This window comes from Ixodes scapularis, unplaced genomic scaffold (assembly GCF_016920785.2).
Source record: "Ixodes scapularis isolate PalLabHiFi unplaced genomic scaffold, ASM1692078v2 PGA_scaffold1__304_contigs__length_218370807, whole genome shotgun sequence".
NCBI lineage: Eukaryota > Metazoa > Arthropoda > Arachnida > Ixodida > Ixodidae > Ixodes > Ixodes scapularis.
The window spans coordinates 75,647,404-75,666,815 of NW_024609846.1; the positions used below are offsets into that span (position 1 = coordinate 75,647,404).

Below are 19,412 nucleotides of genomic sequence, written 5' to 3' on the forward strand. Positions count from 1 at the left end.
CGCAAACTCCGTTGCCAAACCGCCGCGTAACAGAGGTGCACGTGCTCCGAAGGTCGAGGCCGGGCCGCCGGCGCAAGCATGCGAGAATCGTGGATACGTTCTCTATCAGAAACGCGACTGCCCGGAAAGAAACAAAGCATGTATGAAACGCACTCTATCAGAAACGCGACTGTCCGGGAAGAAACAAAGCGTGTATGAAACGCAAGAGAGGTGGACATTTCGCCAGGAAATGCCTAAGCGCACTAGTAACCTAAGTAAGATGTACGTTGCAGAAGTGGAAGCGCCTGGGAGCGATTCATTCCTCGGAAACGTATGCAAAAGCGGACCGAACTCGCGTTTTGCTGTGGTGCTGTGAACGGACACCCGCTCCGAGCAAAGATTGACTTAGGCGCTGCCGTCAGCGTCGTCGGAGAAGACTTCGCTGTCAAGCAACCAAGACTTCTGCAAGCCGAGGATCTGAAGGGACCGAACAAGAAAAGCCTGGACGTTTTAGGAAAGTTTACGGCTGTGGTCGAATGGCATGACAAGGTTTCAGAAGAGATTATCCACGTCGTTCGAGGTCTCCAAATACCACTGCTGGGAATTCCAGCAATCCAGTCCCTCGGGTTTCTTCGAAACTCAGGTATGTTGCGCGTTGCGCGTTTTGGACTCCCACGGCGACTAAGGAGAGGGATGGGACGTCAACAACGCAGCAAACGCAGAAAGTGAGCTTCGTTTTCTTCTGCGGAAATTCGTCTCAGCGACTGTCACCAATAAACATCCAATTTCCGTTTGCTGCGTTGTTCACGTCACTTCCCTCTCTCTAATCGCCGTGGGAGTCCAAAAAGCGGAACATAGGGCCCCTGGCAGGTGACGCGGTATTCCAGTTTCACCCCAAGAGTGGTGGCTACTAACTCCTTTAACGGCCGGTCTCACATGCAGCGAAGCGCTGATGCAGCGCTGCTCACGTGTCGCCAGCTACTTATCGTCTGCCATGAGCAACAGTTTTGACAGTGCGCTACAAAGCTGGTGACCACTTTCGTCAGCACGCACTTAGCGCAAGGTCAGCGCTATGCTTGTAGCGCTCCGCTGCATGTGTGAGCAGGCCTTAACAGAAGTTCAGGCAATCAATAGCCGTAGTGCGTGCTCGGGTGTTCGTCCTATTTGTTCGTATAGGAGCGACACAGTTTTTTCCACTAATAGTGAGCGGAAGAGTGTTGCAATCATTACAGTCATAGCATCTAGAGCTACTTAAGGTCGATTTCAGATAGCTACGGCACTTTCGGAAGGACCCGCGCACCACATAGCAACCTCGCCGGCGTATATTGCCATGCCGACATCGAGGGTTTTGTGACTGGTCGGAAGGCCGTAAGGAAGCGCTGCCATCACCGCGTTGAGGAGTAGGGGCCTGCGTACACTGCCTTGGGGAACTCCCATGGTTATTGGGCGTGCACCAGGGATCTTGACAGTGAAGCTTCGTCCAGTGAAGAACGACTCTGTGAAGGTGAGGATTCGGTCACAGATACCGAAGTACGTCGCTGGATGGAGATAGGATGACGCAGGGTGTCAAACGCACTACTAATGTCTAGAAAGACAGAGTGCAGTATTTGGCCAGTGATTTGGCTTCTAGGGTCGACGCGAGGTCTCCTATTCCATCGAGTGTGCTCCTCCTTGATCGAAAGCTCGCCAATGAAGCTAGAAAAGCATTCGCTCGATCTAGAAGCCACGTGAGGCACCGGAGAACCATGCCTCCTAGGAGTATTCCCAGGCAGCTTGTTAAGGAGACGGGCCTGCAGGATGGCACTTCATCTCATGTTTTTTTGTGTTTTTTTTTTCGTTTAGGTGGCTAGATGGTTATTGAATGTTTTCGTGTATTTGGGAGTGTCCCACCTTTCCAGATGGCGTTGAGTTGCTTAAAAATGTCGGATTCAACGTCAGTGCACTGTACGTCGAACTGAATTTTTGGGGTGTATTATATGTGATAATGGATGTAAGAATATACTGTCTTTTTGTAGTGTGTGAATTGAATCAATGCAGGCGATGAGCGCACCTCCTACTTCAGCCGCCCTAACATTGGTCAAGCCTTGGTCTCCAAGATTTCTTGCGCCTTCTGCTCCGGCCTGTCCAAATGCTCGGCTGCCCAGAACAAAACGCAAGCCAAGTCAGTTCTCTAGATCTCAGCATGCGGCGCTTATAACTAAACCAGAAACGGAAACAAAATCGCCTCAAAGTACTCGCTGTCAAATGTGAGCCCGCGGAATGAAGCTTGCATCTTCATTGTTCTCATCATCAGAATAGACAAAGGTAAGTAGATGTCTGTTGATTCGTAATTTCTTATTCACACCTCCGGTCTTTTTGCTGTTTCGCTGGGTGATACCTCAGAATGCAAGATCGGAAGAGAAAGCCAACAGGGGGCGTAAGACGTGTTTTCCCATCGTGAGAGAACTAACCGGATCAGTGGCACACACCATTCGCTCAGAGCAGGTGGTTAGTGGGCGCCAGAGTCAAGCAACAGCCAGCGTCCTATGTCCGCAGCATCGTAGACAGTAACGATACTAATCAATGCAGGCTTATTGCCTGCACTGATTCCTTGAGCGATCCAGGCAGTCTCTGGTTGATTGTCACCTAAAAGGAATCTATTGTTACAGGAGTTCCGTGAGTCGGCGAAACAACATCAAGACGAGGTCTGCAGATTTGGCTCAAGCAGAGGTGGACGAACCCATCTCGCCGAGATAACTTGCTCTCATCGACATGTCACCATTCATCGGAGCCGGACGCCTGCCCTGACCTACCCACTTCCGGTTACTTGGACCCTACCGGCTTCCTGTTATCCCCTACAAAAAGCCCAGCGACGGACGGCAGCCCATTCCTTGAGCGATCCAGGCAGTTTCTGTTTGATTGTCACCTAAAAGAAATCTATTGTTAGAGTTGCGTTGTATTCGAACACGCTATTTCTATTGTACTTTATGCCTGGTTCGGTGAAGTGGAGATCTGACTTGTTCTCCTGCGTACACGAACGTTCTTTCGGGTTATAATGACCGAAAAACAGCCGTCAACTATAAAACAGCTTGCTAAACTACTCACCGAACTATATACAAAAGTGGATGAAAGTAGCGCAGAAATTAAAAGCGAACTAAGCAGCATAAAGTCATCCAACGCGGCCATACAGAAGGAACTTGCAGGCCTGAAAGTGTCGATGCCCTCAATGAACTGCAACATTACAGTTTTCAAAGAAGTAATAAAAGAAGTAAAAACTGACGTCGCTACGCTGAAGCCGGAACACCGCAAAACTCGCAAAGATTGCCTTGACTTAAAGCAAGAACTGTCCGAAACAAGAAAAGAGCTGATAGAATTACAACTGAATAGCCGGAGGAGTAACATCGAGATAAAAGGAATCCCTCTGACACCGACCGAGTCTCTTGACGAGCTAATCGCGAATATCGGGGCGAAGCTTCATACAAAAATTACAAGTCTGGATATCGATGCCATCCACCGAGTACCGACAAAAGATAAGGCAAAACCGAAAATAACTGTTTGATTTCCTTCGCGATCCGTTCGTGACAGTGTTCTTCAAGCCACAAAGGAAGTGCGGTTTCACAGTGAACAAACCAGTCTATATAAACGAGCACTTTTGCATAGAAAATAATATACTGCTCGAGAAAGTGCTTCAATTGAAGCGTGAAAAGAACTCGAAATTCACGTGGACATCCCGGGGAAGGGAATAGAGGAGAAAGGCAGATAACTAGTCTCTAACGTTCTTCAGATCGCATGTGATAACGACTTCGCTCAAATTGTGTAAACCTAAGCACCCCCCCCCCCTTTTTTTTAAACTAAAATTAAAATGTTTCCTGTTACCGCAGTAAATACCTTATACTCAAAAACAACCTGCCTTTCTGTATTACAGATATGTACTGCTTGCATTTTTGTCCCAGCATTTGTTTACGTATGATGCAATAGGCATAACTGAAACGTGGTTAAGGAAGGATGAGTCGTCCTATATTGCTGGGTATGTTATCGTCTCTTTACCAAGAGGCACAACTCAAAGAGGAGGTGGTGTTGCTTTGTATATAAAATCATCATTAATACTTAATGAGCTCCCCCAAGTACCATATTCGACTAATACCACTGAACCTCTTTTTCTGGACCTATTGTGCGGAATTATAGTAGACCGCCAGGTTAATCTGTGCCTGCTTTTCTAAATAAAATGGAAAACTTTCTAATGTTAATTACACAAATCAATAAGAAGCCTGTTATGTGTGGTGATTCAATATCGATTTGTACAAAGGTATGCCTACAAATTATCTTCATCTGATGCAGACGTTTAATTTTTCAAATGTAACAACAGAACCAACTAAAGTAACACCTTAGTCATCGGCGTTAATTGATCATATTTTTTGTAACCATAAAGTGCACGACGGTGCTGGTGTTTATGAAACCAACATTGCCGATCACTTTCTTACGTTCATATTTCGGCCCACAAATGCTGTCTAATCTCATCTAATAAATATACCTTATTTTACCCAACGCAAGGATTACGAACTTCTGCATCAAACATTATTGGCCTTTAACTTTGAGCTCTTACACAACTCTGACGTAAATATAGTGTTTGACAATATAATTACAGTACTCAAAACAGCAATTGCCGATTCATCTAGTAAAATTACAAAACAACCTTATAGAGACGCTATTCGTCCCTGGATGACTCGTCGAATTCTACGCGCTCTTCAAGAGAAAAACATGTGGCAGCAGAAACTATAAAAAACATACACGCAACTCGTATTACTCTGAACAATACAAAAAACAAAGCAATAATTCTGTGTCACTAATAAGAACACGCAAAAAGAAGTACTACTCGAATCTTTTATCTAACAGCCACGGGATCCCAAAATGACGTGGAAGTTCATTAATTCAGTTATTAAAGCAGGCCCAAAAAAACAAAACAACTCCCGATATAATCTCGGATGTAACAGTGGAAGACTTCAACACTTTCTTTACAACCATTGGCGACCAACTTGCTAGCAACATTATTGGCAACAACTTAAATTCCCTTTCACTACCCGAATTCCCCCCGAATACTTTTAGTTTTGAAGAAATTACGTCTACAGTTAACGCAATGCCTCTTAATAAATCTTCTGGTTATGATAGTGTCTCAGTTAAAGTTTTAAAGTTCAATGTTGACATTGAATTATTCTAACAACTCATTAACAAACGGCATGTATCCAGATTCATTAAAAATCGCGAAAGTGTGTCCAGTCTACAAATGTGGCAATATTAGTGAGCCAATAAATTATAGACCCATCATCTCAGTTTTAAGCACAATTAACGCACTTTTCGAAAGGCTGATTGTACGACGCATTAACACATTTATAGAAAATGACATTATTATAACACCCGATCAACATCGATTTCGTCCGTACAACTCAACTACAAGTACAGTCATCACTCTTTCCCAAATAATTAATGTATTTCTAAACAGAAATGATATAAGCGTCGGTGTGTTTCTCGATATTAAAAAAGCATTTGACAAGGTCGATCATCATATTCTTCTTAATAAATTACAACGCTATGCTTTCAGAGGTTCCTTTTTATGCTTTCTTACAAGTTATTTGTCATCTCGCTCATAGTTTGTGTCTCTCAGATCATAAATCCACATTAAAAGCAATAACCACCGGAATGCCACAGGGCTCTGTTCTCGGACCTTTACTTTTTAGAACGCAGCTCTTAGGCGCCCGTTTCCGGCTTGAGCGGCGTCGGCGTCGCCGTCGGCGTAACCGCGAGGTCACGTGACCCCCCAAGGTCACCCCAAGGTCACCCAAGGTCACGTGACACCTAAGGTCACGTGACCCCTCCCCCAGAATCCCGTGACCACCCAAGTTCACGTGACACCCAAGGTCACGTGACTCCCCAAGTCACGTGACCCCCCCCCCCCCCCCCGAAGTCACATGACCCCCTCCCCCAGGTCAGGTGACCCCCCCGGAGCATATTCAAGAGTGAAGGGAGGAGAAGGAGAAATAGGAGGAGGGGTCTACGGTCTACTCTCCCCTAAGTACCCTTCCCTCCTCCTCCTCAAGAGCTGCGCTGCAATTAGGAGTTACAGGGAGCTGTAAACGGCTTTCACTTTTTCACTCTACGTTAACGACTTGCCACAGATGTCCTTACACTCAGATATAATAATGTACGTACGATGATACTGTTTTAATCTACACAGACACGTCATTGCATACCTTGCAGAACACTATTAACCAAGAACTAGCAGTTATCCAGGAGTGGTTAATTTCCAACAGATTGACATTCAATATAACCAAAATTACGTACATTGCTTTTCGCTCAATTAGAAAAGACGCTAACACCAGCTGCTTTGATATTTATATTGAGAACTCACAGCTAGAAGAAGTCAGTTCACTTAATGATATGGGAGTTACATTAGACTTTCATCTCCATTGAAAAGACTTGTAAAAAATTAACCTACGCTTGTTTTGCTTTATTGAAGGCAAGACAATGTTTTAATACCCCCATATTGAAGCTTGTATATTTTTCTATATTTCATACTGACTTAACATATTGTACTGAGGCCTGGGGATTAACTTACGATACCTGCCTTCTGCCAATAATTAAATTACGAAAGCGAGCTGTTAGGATCTTAACGTACTCTTCCTACTCTCAACCATCCCATATGCTCTCTGATCAACTCCGCATCCTTTCATTTGAAGAATTTAGACGGTACAAAGTTGGCTCGTGTAATCCATAATATAGTAAGTCAAACAATCCATTTCCACCAAGCATTTTAAATGGAGGCACACGACTGACAAGGGAAAACATATCCGGCCAGTTTAATCTGCCAATATCTCATAATGTATGTGGCGAGCGACTAATACATTTTTGCGGCACTAAAATTTGAAATAATTTATCATCGTCAGTCACACTCTCAAGCAACGTTAATGCCTCATTCAAATGGCACATACATTTTTAAAGAACATGCCTATGTTCATTTCGAGTTTCAAACCCACACAATGCAGCTAATCTTTGCTAGTCTTGACTAACTTTGTTTCAACAATTATCATTACATTAGTTACGTTGTTTGTGTGTCATAACAAATTATAGCATCTAATCCGGTCGTTACTTTGTTTCCTTTTTATGGTTATTCAAACGGTCTCTTTATTCATGCATTATTAAAAATGGGCCCATACCAGCCAATGGCTATGGGCCCAGACGGTTTCTTCAATAATCTTTATTGTCACTAATGAAAAATAAAACCAATCTTAATCTGAACCGATAGGTAGTCTCGGCGAAGTAGCGGTGGTAGCGGTGCATGTTTGGCGGAATGCCTGCGATCGTGCTATATTTTTAGGTTTTAAACTGCTTAATAGGATTCACGCTTATTTTCGAGAGCAAGCTTTTAGGAAGGAACAAAGGCTGTTAGAAAGCAAACGTATATGCGACGAGCAAAACGTACGGGTCAGATGTTTCGGAAAAGTGCCGCTCCCAAAAAGGGAAACACGTGTACAATCATCACGTTTAAGCACTCGGACTGGGAAGGAAACTTGGATATATTAGAAGAAACAAAATAAAGGAGCATGTACCGTCCCGTTTCCTTCCCAGTCTCGGGGTTGAAACATCGTGATTACCACGCACCATCTCGCCATCCTGTCGACCATTCTTTTACGTGTTCAACATCATGGTCCATGTGAGGTGGTAGTAACTGGCGGCTATATTTGATCTCACTGCTGCTGAGCATGTGTTGACGGCAAACTTCTACAGTGCTTCCAAAACGCACATTACACACCATCAAGATTTGTCTACTTTGGGAGGCCGTAAATAAAAACTCATCCCGAGCATGCGCTGTGAGCAGTCACAGCAAACTTGGCGTCCAGCAAGAAACGCCAAGTGCAGAGACGCTTTCAGCAGCTCTGCATGGCCACCGCGATAACCAACCTTCTCGTCTTGCCTTCCGCTTATTCCGCTCACTTCACTTCATCATTGCCACAGCAGGACATGATATTGCCACTTTAGGTGCCACTCTGCCTTCTCCCCAGCATAGGCCTTTGTGGAGGCTTGTCAATGCACGCTTCTGTGGCTCGGCATCTCGGTAAGACAAGAGAAGGTCAGCGATGGTGGCTCAATCTGGCGCGTGTTTAAAGCGTCTCTAAGTGACCGTTAATTGCCTCAAGACGAAACATGATTTTCTTATCTTAGGCAGCTGAATCATCTGTCGCATAAAGTTACTGACAGCGCGTGCAACTGTCGCTACGGCGCCCTCGGCGACTGCAAGCACACTGCCGCAAACCACCTCGACCGTCGTTCCCTGTGCCAAGGTTGAAAATAAAACGGGAAAAGGTTCACGGTCGGGCTGTTGTCATTGTTATGGCAGTCCCTGGCGTAGCAGTACCAAGGCGCCTTATTTTTTTTTTTTTTTTGAAGCAGTCATTTAGGCCTCTTATTAACCGTTGCCATGAAACACTACCCGAAAACTACACACAACTCTAAGTAGAACGCAGGCTTACTGCGTTGCAAATGGCGGCACTTCGATGGAATAGACTGGCCATTGTTTCAAAAGCTAGCCGCTATATTGCGCGACATAGCAGGCAAGCTGCATTGCACGGAAGCCATGTCTTTGATCGACAGGGTGGTCACGCTTCTCGGTTACAAGCTCGACCGCAAACTGGGAGACTTCAGAGCCCGCTATCGCGAAGACCGCCGCCCGGCTAATACCGGCGACAACCCTAGGAGTCCCACCACCTGGGCTTGGACTCCCTGAGTCGTAGAAAAATGGGGCAGCTCTTCTGCAAGCAGTGGACGTAGAGAGCCCTCGTCAGGCGCTCGAGACCGGCCTGCTAGAAGTCAGAAGACCATGCGGCCCGACGAATGCCACCATCGCGAACATAGCGCTTTTCACCCCTTTCAGCAGCAACATCAACCCCTCGCCCTTGTCCACAAGCTCCATTTGAACCGTCATCACCATTCCTTTAAAGAATTTACCTGCGCAATACTACCACGTCATCGCTGGACACGGCGGCGCGGGCTTTCACGGTATGGGCGACTTGCCTGTCTGTGGCGCCGCGGCCCTCCTGAGCCGAAATAAATCACTATCACTATCACAATTCAGTGCGAACCTATATATCTACTCGCCTTCCTGTGTTTTTACTGAAATGATTAGACGCTCACTTTGTTTGAAAAAACAGATCCTTCGTCTCCTTTCGCGCTTCGAAAAGATGAACCTTCAAATTTCGATCAACTTCGCCGAGATGTAGCCGAGGGGCAGAGAGCACATTTCGCGCTGCTCCTAAGTTCCGTAGACCGACGATAATAAAAATGTTAATAATTCGCTTTTTTTTTCTTATTTGAGGGGGGGGGGGGGGGGGGGGAGTTGTTTGCGAGCGCCATTAAGCTCCCCGCAGTAACAGTCTCAACCGCGCGAATGCAATGGCCTGAGGAGCGCAGCCAGCGCGCAACAAATCTCGGAGATCGTCGTGAGATCGGTCTATTGTAGCCTGAAACGTTCCACGAGTGCTTTTCGCCGTGAATCCCTCTTGACTGGAGTTTCGAGAATCGTCGCCTTCCCCAAATGACTTCACTCCAAAGCGTTTATTCATCCACTTCGCCTTTCCATTGCGCCTCTGTGCGTTTATCTCGCTTTCGATTCCCGTGTCACAGATTTTCTTCTCAGATGGGCCTCAAAAAAAAGTAATTACAAAAGTAATGCGTGATTTCCTGAAAATGACTGCATGAAAAAAATGCATTACATTACTAAATTACCAAAGTAGAAAAGTCAATCATTAAAATACAGTAATATCATTACTACCATCTCTGGTGTGAACCAGTGGATTGCCGTTTTCGAATTGCTAATTATTAATAAGTATGTCTACTAAATTCACTATGTTCAAGAACTAAATGTTTGTTTTCTGGAATGTTGAACGCACTTATGAATGAGTTCGTGTCTGTTCGATTTATTAGGTGACTTTCTAGGAAGGGTCTGACGACTAACGGCCCTTTTTTAAGGCAATGGCATCCTTTAGCGACCTCACCAGGTTTTCGAGATACACACTCTCGCCTCTAATGTGCCGTGACTATGTGCGCCACACGGCGTCTGCTCATACGTAGGACATCTGCATACGCACAACGTCCGTATACGTAGGCGGCGTGCGTATGCGGACGTCGTCCTAGAGATCGCCCTATTCGTCCTCGTTGACGTCGTCTTCTAGGGCGTCATCCTAGGCGTCCAAATTCAAATTCTTTATTGATCCCTGAATCACAGAAAGGGGCAAAGAAAAAAGCAACTGCCACGCTGCTTGACTAGCCTCTGCCCCCCGTAGCAGCCCAGGGAAGAACGAACATAAACGTAAAGACACTAGCATTATACATATTCATTATAGCATGGAAAAGACATCATCTATATTGCTAAAAAGAAGAATTTAAACAAAAGGGAGAGAAAAAAGAAACGAAAAAGTATGTCAGAAATAAAAACACGCGCAAAACGCATACAATCGTGTTATACAGAACTTTTGTAACTATTATACAAAAAGTGACTCCTTTAAGGAGGTCGCCCTAGAGGTTGTCCCAAAGGTCGTTCTAGACGTCGTCTTTTACGTCATCCACTAGAACGTTGTCCTCGACGTCGTTCCAGAGGACGACTCAGAGTTCGTCCTAGAGGTCGTCCTAGACGTTGTCTTTGACGTTGTGTTCTAGGACGTCATGGCAGATAAACCCGCGCCGCGCATGCACGGCGCGGCAGCACGCGCACATTCACATTTGCGCACAAGCCACGAAGTAATCAATCCTGACTACGGAACAATCAGATAAGCCCCTCGCCGTACATAAAGGGGTATTCACACGAGAGAGAAATCCCGGGGATTTCTCCCCGGCACGCGCATCCCACGACGAAAACGTCAGGCTTTGCGATGTGCAAAAGCCTCGCGTTTTCATCTCGTGATGCGCGCGTGCCAAAGAGAAATCCCCGGGATTTCTCCCTCGTCTGAATACCCCTTAAGGGGTTTTCACACGAGGGAGAAATCCCGGGGATATCTCCCCGGCACGCGCGCATCACGAGATGAAAATGCGAGGCTTTTGCCCATCGGAAAGCATGACGTTTTCGTCGTGGGATGCGCGTGCCGGGGAGAAATCGCCGGGATTTCTTCCTCGTGTGAATACCAGCGGCAGTGCACGCGCATTCACATTTGCGCACAAGACACAAAGCAATTATCGGTTTGAGTTGCGCTAGTTGGTAGATGGCCAATGATGGTGGGGAAATATCTTGAACATTAAACGATTACCACAGAGGGAGTACAAGACTCACGGACACACCGAGTTGCAATGATGGTGGAGAAACAGTTTGAACATTAAAGGAGTCATGAAATGCTTTTCCAACTTTGTCCTGTTTAGCTTCCCTCCTCAACTCATAAATAGCGCATTCTGCCAAACAGTTCAAGGAGAAAGAAAGGGAAAGTCCCCTCTTGCTCGGACTCTCGTTTGTGTACCCGGACGCAGCCATTCTCTCCCTAGAAGATTAGCCAGTCGCTCAATATTCAGACAAAAGTTGCTTCCCCCCCCCCCCATTCACCCCAAAGCTGACAGTGCTGTGGAAGCTACGTGATCGTTGGGCCAGCCACACTTTTGCGACGTGATCACGCTCTCTCGCGCATACCCACGCGTAGAGAATAAGATCAGGTGATGACAGGGAGGCGGCTGATTGGTCCGACAAGCGCGTAGCTTCCACCGCAATATCAGCTTAGGAGTAAAGGGAAAAAGGGAGGCCCGCTGTCGTGTGATCCTGCGTTTGGGCCCGGTGGCACGCTATGGGGGCTCGGTGACGCGCTACGGGGACCGCGGATGTATCACCGTGAAAAGGCAGAGAGCTTACGAAGGGAAAGAGGTACGAAATAGTCCGCTGTGTTTCCAAATTTTCGCACCGAAAGTCAGGCTTTTGACTTTTTACCCTTTTTTCTTTTGTCCTACTGAACGATGTGCTATTATAGTAAGTTACAGGTCAAGAAGGTAGCACAAATTCCCCTCAAATGGAATCCTATATCCCTCCGCCACCTCCGCATCCAATAGCGTCCCATCGTTTCTGTGACGTCGCGGCCAACGCGCGAGGAGGGTCTTGCATTCCTGTACATATTTGCTTTATCTTTCGACATTGACTTAGCATTGTGGAAGCCACGAGAGGGAGATTCGCGTTTTCTCCCTCCGATGGAAACAAATCCGACTTTCGGGGATTAGGTGCCCCTTTCGATGGATACAAAGGCTGCTTTCAGGAGCTCGGTTCCCTCTCCAATGAATACAAAGGTCTCTTTCTTAAAAAAGTGGGATAAATACAAGCTGGCATCGCAATGTAGCCAATATCTATCTCTTGAAACGGAACAAGGAGCGTTTCCAGTGAACTCTTCTTTCGACTGAGGAGGGATTTGAAACGGGTGCATCACGCTTGTGGGAGGAGCTTCTCCTACCTTCTTGTCTTGTAACCGACTATAGTAATATATTAATATAAATTCATTTATTCCAGCACGAAATTCACTTCATGGGCCCTTCAAACAATTACACAAAGACCAAAGGTTAAATGATTTCACAGAGACGAAGGTATCACTCAGTTTCGAATTTGCGCGCTGCAGTCATGTTGACGTGAATGATTGCGTCGTAAACCATTCATAAAATAAAGTGTTTACTCAAACTTGGCGTTATATACACAATGAGCTGCGTCATGAGTCAACAATAGTGATTTGTTCAGCCAATTTTGTACTGCACACTGCACGTGCCCGTTTCTTTTTCTTTTTCCGTTGCAAAATTAAATTGCATGATTCCCGAACGCTCATTCCGTCTGGTTTAGCATCCGAGGTACGGTACAACACACCGAAAAATAGGTCATAACCTTATCTGATCGGACGTCAGAATATATTTACTCAAACAGTGAATGAAAAGGTGGGTTGAGTGGAGCCTTCGATTATGAGGGAAACAATCCCTTATACTGCCAAAAAATTAACCACATTTTCTCTTTTTAACATCCCAGAGATTGCTCCTATTATCTGTAAAAGAAAACGTTGAGTACAATACTTTTTTAGCATATACTTGGTTTTATTTATGCTAATTTTACAAAAACAAGGTTTAAAACTGATTTTTTTATTGCATTTCTACATTCACTTTCACACATGAGAAGAATTCTACCTTCCTACATTTAGTTTCCCAACTTCAAGGACTACCTTAAATTTGCAGGCTTTCTTCCCCCGATATAAACGAGTGTAGTTTGTTTCCATCATCAAGTGCTTCAAAACAGTGCATGAAGAGGAGGCAACTATGGCGTACCCGCCACTCAAATGTGAATAAGCAGGTGGGGTCCGGCAACGGCATAATAAGCTTTAAAATTGCGTAACAACGTTTGTCTTCTTCGGCGATTAAATAACGTTCACATTAAAACAAGATCATGTACCGATCCTTACACAGCTAAAATATGTTTCTATAGAAAAAGACACTCCGGAACATAAAATATTCTAATGTTATCATGCACGTTATTCCCTAAGTGTGGCTTCTTTTGCTCCGATGAGCAACCAACAAGAAGAGGCTTTGTTCGCTGAGGGTCAATTATAATGCAGTGGCTTAGAGGGCAACTCCGATTCATTTCTGAAATTTAGAAAACTATGCAGTCCTCTTCATTATCCTATAGGGAGACCACATGTAAAATATTACGATCTAATTCCGTCTATATATCTAATAAACTGGCCAGCAAACTTTCAAATAAGTTAAGTCGCCGAAATCTGCCAACTCTAGCGAGCGACGTCAGGCGCAATCGACAGCGCAGTCAATGCCACGGAGTAGGAGCAGCCAACATTAAGCCACTACGTTAGAGGCATGTCTACGTCATTCTCACTTTTTGTTTGTTTTTACTTCTCAGAGCGAAATTGAACGATGACGTCATGAGTTTCTCCTCCCCGCCTTTGCTGAACGGCGTCCACGTGATCACCGTAACACGGATCAGCTTCCGTCCAAGCGCAGCCAAAGCTACGTGTGGCCGGAGCCAATCACACGCCGGCAATAGGCCACGCGATCTCGCCTGCACTTTTGTATCACTCCGCTGCGCCGCTGGTCGTCCGCGCCGCCCGCGCTCGCCGAGTATTTCGTCTGCTACGGGTGTATCAACGGTATCGTCTGCTACAGGTTTCAAAAGTGCCCTTTCACGTTCTGAAATTTAGTCACACGGGATGTCAGTACGTAGGCTGGCCGTTGGCGTTCGTGTCCGAGCTTTCCATTTGTCTGGCATTTCAGCATAGTTTCGAGATGTGAGTACACATTGCAAGGTGCCCGATGACCCGGCCGTTGATGTTTCCTTGTATTGTCTGGATATACCATGGCTCGAGGCGCAGTCCTTTCCCCCAGCTTCTCGGCGTTCAATGTGATCGGCAGGTAAACGGGTGCCCTGATTTCACCGCGTATCAGTGAATTGTAGTGGCCCGGACGCTTTTCAAGTTTACAACCCATTCGCAGGACGACGCGGCCGGAGTCTCCTGCCGAATTTGAAAGTAGACATTCATCACGACTTCTCGCGCTTGACGCCCAAACGTGCCTTTGCGAAAGGACGTTTTGAAGCGACTCGGTGAGGAAAGCAGCGAAGCACATGATTCGGCCATTACGGAAACGAAATCACACAAAAAAAACTGGGCGCTGCAGCCGTGTTGCCAGAGGATGGGCGTGTTTTTACCAAACCACATGCATTTACATATATTAATAAAAACATAAACTTCAGATATATAATTTTTTGAGTTGCAAATCACTCTCTGCAGTACAAATCTGGAATATTGTGCAATGTTTACGTACAAAACAGTTATTTAAAAAAATATTACTTTTGCGGACTACTTTCTGGTGCATAGGAATGCTCTTCTCGAAGTTGCGAACCGTCCCTCAGCCTTTGGCTGCGCTCGGACGGAAGCTGAAACGAAGTATAGTTTGCGCTGTCCTGCGCGCTTCTCGGAGCTGAGAACTGGGAGCAGGCTCTTTCGTCTCGCCGCTGCTCTAGCTTGAGAAGGGCGTTTCGTTTACGATACGAGCTCGGGTCGCATCTCCGATGCCTAGCTGCGATGAACGTGGAAAGATTCATAGGCTCACTCTGTTGTGTTGCTGCTTGCTTGAATTACCAGTTGACCAGCCCGGGAGGTGTCTTTCACAAGTTTCCACAGGATGTTGTAGCAAACTATATTGGCGAAAATTGCGGAGCAAACGACACTTGCGCTTTGCTCTACGTTCGCCTGCCATCGCATAGAGGATCACGTGACCTTTGCGACTGTGACGACCCCCGTAGGGGAGGCACAGACGCGTTGTGGTGGGCCCACGCTGAGGTGAGGAGAGACGAGGCGAAAACGATATTTACTGTTTAATAAAATAGGAGTCGGTGCTGGTGCCGCCCGCAGCTCACCGACCGTCGTGGCGTTCTGAAGGGGTGGTGTCCCGGGCTGTCCGTCACTGTGCTGGTGCCAGGGCGAGTTGGCTCCGGGCCTCACAGGGTTCGGGGGCTTGGAGCGCTGACACTAGTGAATGGCCTTGCGGTTGAGGCGATCCGGGCTTCTCAGGGCTCAAGAGCCTGAAGCGCTGACGCCAGCGGGAGGCCTTTCCGTTGTGTTTCTCTGGTGCGCTGTTTCCCGCGCTCTCTCCAGCGCGCTCACTGGCACTTTTTTCGGCGCGTCTTCCCGCTCCGACTCGCTTCCCCCGACCTGTCCCAACTTGGTCCCCAAAGTCCGGTTTCTGCGCTCCCCTCTCCTCTTCGTCTTCTCCCCTTCCCCCTGTTTCCCGGGCCGTCACTGTTCACGCCGTCCGAAGCGCCATCACGTGGTTCGACTCGCTTCCCCCGACCACATGGATCGATGTGACGTGGCCATGACTCTGACGACACGAGACCAGTGTTGCCTGACGCAACCGAAGTTCTGGTTTCGGTTTCTGCTGATGTTTAAATTAATATTACATCAATAATATTCCACATTTCGCGAATCCAAGACGTAGAGCTGTTTAGTAATGTTTTGGGAAATGGAATTGCATATAAGCCAAACATTTTTTTTTAAATTGAGCGGAATTTCTTTTTAAATGGCTAGTGTAGCAACAGCGTAGCCTCCACCGTGCGATGGCAGCGACCGGCGCTAAAACAACGGTAACGTCACGATCTAAGGTGCGTTCCGCTACTTAGCACCACGACGGTGCCGGCTTCGCTCGCGGCCGGGTATAGGCTATACTCCGTTTCACCTTATGTAGTACCGCAGACAAGGCTAGAAGCGCGAGCTCATAGCGTTGGCAGCTACTCTGAACGCACGAGAGCTTGTGCCGCCTTGATGTGCCCTAGAGCAAGGAGCTCGCGCTTGAAGCCTTTTCTACGGTACATCATAAGGTGATACAGAGTATAGGAGCGGGTTGTCGGGTTATTTGGGGCGCGATAACAGGGCTCCAGATTCTTTAAAAATACGTCAATAATTTTATATTATCAGTAAAATGAATGTGCGATAATGGGGTTTGTATTGGGGAAAATAAATATCCGAGAACTACCACAAAAAAAGAAAAAACTACAAACGCGTGTAATAAGGAGGTCGTGAAAGTCGGGTGTTTGCGCAGTGCAGTCGTTCGTTTATTTTTATTATTTTCGCTCAACAGCAGTTGCTACAATGAGAACTTGGGAATGCCCGGATATGATAGCTGCTCACTTTGCTACGTCCATGCTCGTGTGATGTATATAAGATTATGTCATTTTCGCGGACTATTCAGATGGGTTTGATTCATATGGCGCTAGCGACGCGACACAATATTTCATCATTTGATCACATACAGAAGTGAAAATATATCTACTCTATTTTTTCAGCACTTTACAAACTGAGGGAGAATCGTTTGAAGGTGGGTGAGACATGTTAACTTATAGTACAATCTCAAAGTAAGATATGTAAGATTCCTTATCACAGAGTCTACTGCTTTGCGTCGTTCTGCCTTAAGACTTGCCCGCTTTATTTGTGTCTGCATTCCTGCAGGTACTAGCAAAAATAAAAGTCGACCTTTAACGCCCATGCAAAGGTTTCTTTTAAAATACTGTAAATGTGGGAGGTTTCTCACTGCCTCTATGCAGGCACGTAGGCAGGGAAGACCCATGGGGCCCGGCCCCTCCCCCCCCCCCCCCCCGAAATCTTCCATTTTGCTGGGACGCCCTCTCCCCCCTCTCCCTCATGCAGCATTTTGTTATGGGCGGGCCCCCCGAAACAAAATCCTGGCTACGCGCCTGCCTTTATGAGCAAGAGTATATGACTATTTCAAAATATGTAATAAGGAAATTTATTTCGCTTCGCAATGTTCTAGCATTGAACTTTCATGCAAAAAGGATAACTTTATTTAGAGCTACTGTACAGGAGTTTTCTCTCTTCCTTGCTTTCATCTCCGTTAGTGTGGGCTCAGATACCAAGCACTATAAGTAATCTATTCTCTTTTTTGTTCATCTAGAGCTTCTGAGATAGCAGATTGCTAGAAGGAAAGCAATATATTGTTTTATTTATTCCGGTTCACTTCTACAAGAAATGGCAGCAGTCTCAAATTGAGACTGCTGCCATGTCCCCAAATGATGTATTTTATCAAAATAATTAAAGTATGGCAGAAGCGTTGTGGGAATTCTTATCAAAAATATTTGCCAAAATGTTGTTATTATCACACCGCTGATATATCGGTTACCAGGCAATTGTTTTTGTTTCGATTCGCGTTTTGGTTATCGACTAGTCAAAGTAAAAGTTTTGTTCGGGTTGCGGCTACTAAACAAAATTCGCTATTCCATGGTTTTTGCTCGAGCTCTACGGAGTTTTGTTGAGTTTAAAAAAAAAAAAAAAGACTCCACTCATTTTTTTGCAAACATTATTGTTTTGCAGAGAAGCTGTCTATGACTAGGTTCTGAAACATTTTGCGTCCGTGGACAGAGCTTGTAGATCTAGAATTCGCGGTGCGGCCGCCGCTCTTCACGACATTTGTGCGCTGGCAGCGCCCCTTCGCTCCCAATTGGAGGATTGAAAAGAATAACAAAACACGTTATAGCTTACCCACCAATCACAGCGTTTCGTTCTCTTCTGGCGCAATCACCACCGTAGCGACATTATCAAAAGTGGCGCTTTGGACTTGCTATGGGCAAGACGCGCGTAGTTCGCTCTGAGGTAGAAGAACGTGCCCTCAGAGAGCAATAACAAGAGCAAAAAAGCGAATAGGCGCCAAAGCGACCAGAAGCCGCAAGTGGATTGTATCCTTCCTGTTCGAACGGTTTGGAATTGAGTGCTACATGGACTTTAATGTGTCGACCACGCGTCACCGGTTGTGTATAGATTTAACCTTTGGCAAGAGCGTGTCTAGGGCAGCAGTAGAACCGATCGGGGTGTACCACAGCGACCGAAAAGCGATGGCCACTATGGTAACGAATGAGAGAAAATGAAGACGATAACAACCACGAAGTTACGTGTATGTGTCCTTATTCAATCAACATAGCAATAATCATAAAAATGAATATAGTTGGAAATATAGTCATCCCACTACAGCTTCGCTATACTCCGTTTCAATTTATGTTGTACCGCAGCGAAGGCTAGAAGAGCGAGCTCATAGCGTTAGCATCTGCCCTTGGTGCACGAGAGCTTGTGCCGCCGAGATGTGCCCTAGAGCAAGGAGCTCGCGCTTGAAGCCTTTCCTGCGCTACAACACAAGGTGAAACAGAGTATAGTTATCCTTCTTCACAAAATGAAAGGGCACTCGGTTTTTTTTTTCACTCAAAACTAGTAAGCACGTGTCTATTACTTAATTTTACCACTTTGTTGTACCTAAACGCTTCTTTCATCTTATCTTAGTTAAAGCTAGCATTTAAGCCTCCGTAGCTACCCCACAATATCTACTGTGAATTTATTATTTTACGTCGTTCACTATATCTGGTGATGTTAAGTATCTGTGTGTATCGTTAGTTTGTATGACCATCTTGTACGGTAATTAGAAAGAATTATGCATATGTTTTTAACATTTATCAAATTAATAGGTACAATTAGCATAATACATTAGAACATGCAATTTCTGGAATTCTACAATTTTTTTATCGCATTTATTGTTGCGGTAGGTGCAAGAGTTAACATAGGCTGTGAACGGAGCCAGTTGACAAACTGATTATATGAATACATTGTAAGTACTGTTCCTAAGTGTAATAACAAAACCATAATAAAAAAAGAACAGAAAAAATGAAAGACGCCTACAACTTGTTGAAACGCCAATTTAGAGCGCAGCTCTTGACGAGGAGGATGGGAGGGTACTGAGGGAAGGGTATACCCCTCTTCCTCGTACGTACCCTCTCCTCCTCCCCTCCTCCTTTTTTCACGCGCAAAACGCGGGTCGTCACGCGAAGTTTCGGCGCGGTGCCGAAACGTCACTTGATGTTTCGGTGAAAGTCACGGTGACATTTCGGTGAAAGTCACGGTGAC

At 45.8% G+C, this 19,412-nt stretch overlaps 1 pseudogene; it reads left to right on the forward strand.

Annotated features, from left to right (window-relative positions):
* The first annotated feature begins 3,013 nt into the window (after positions 1-3,013).
* Positions 3,014-4,737, forward strand: LOC120840194 (annotated as a pseudogene).
* The last annotated feature ends 14,675 nt before the right edge of the window (positions 4,738-19,412 follow it).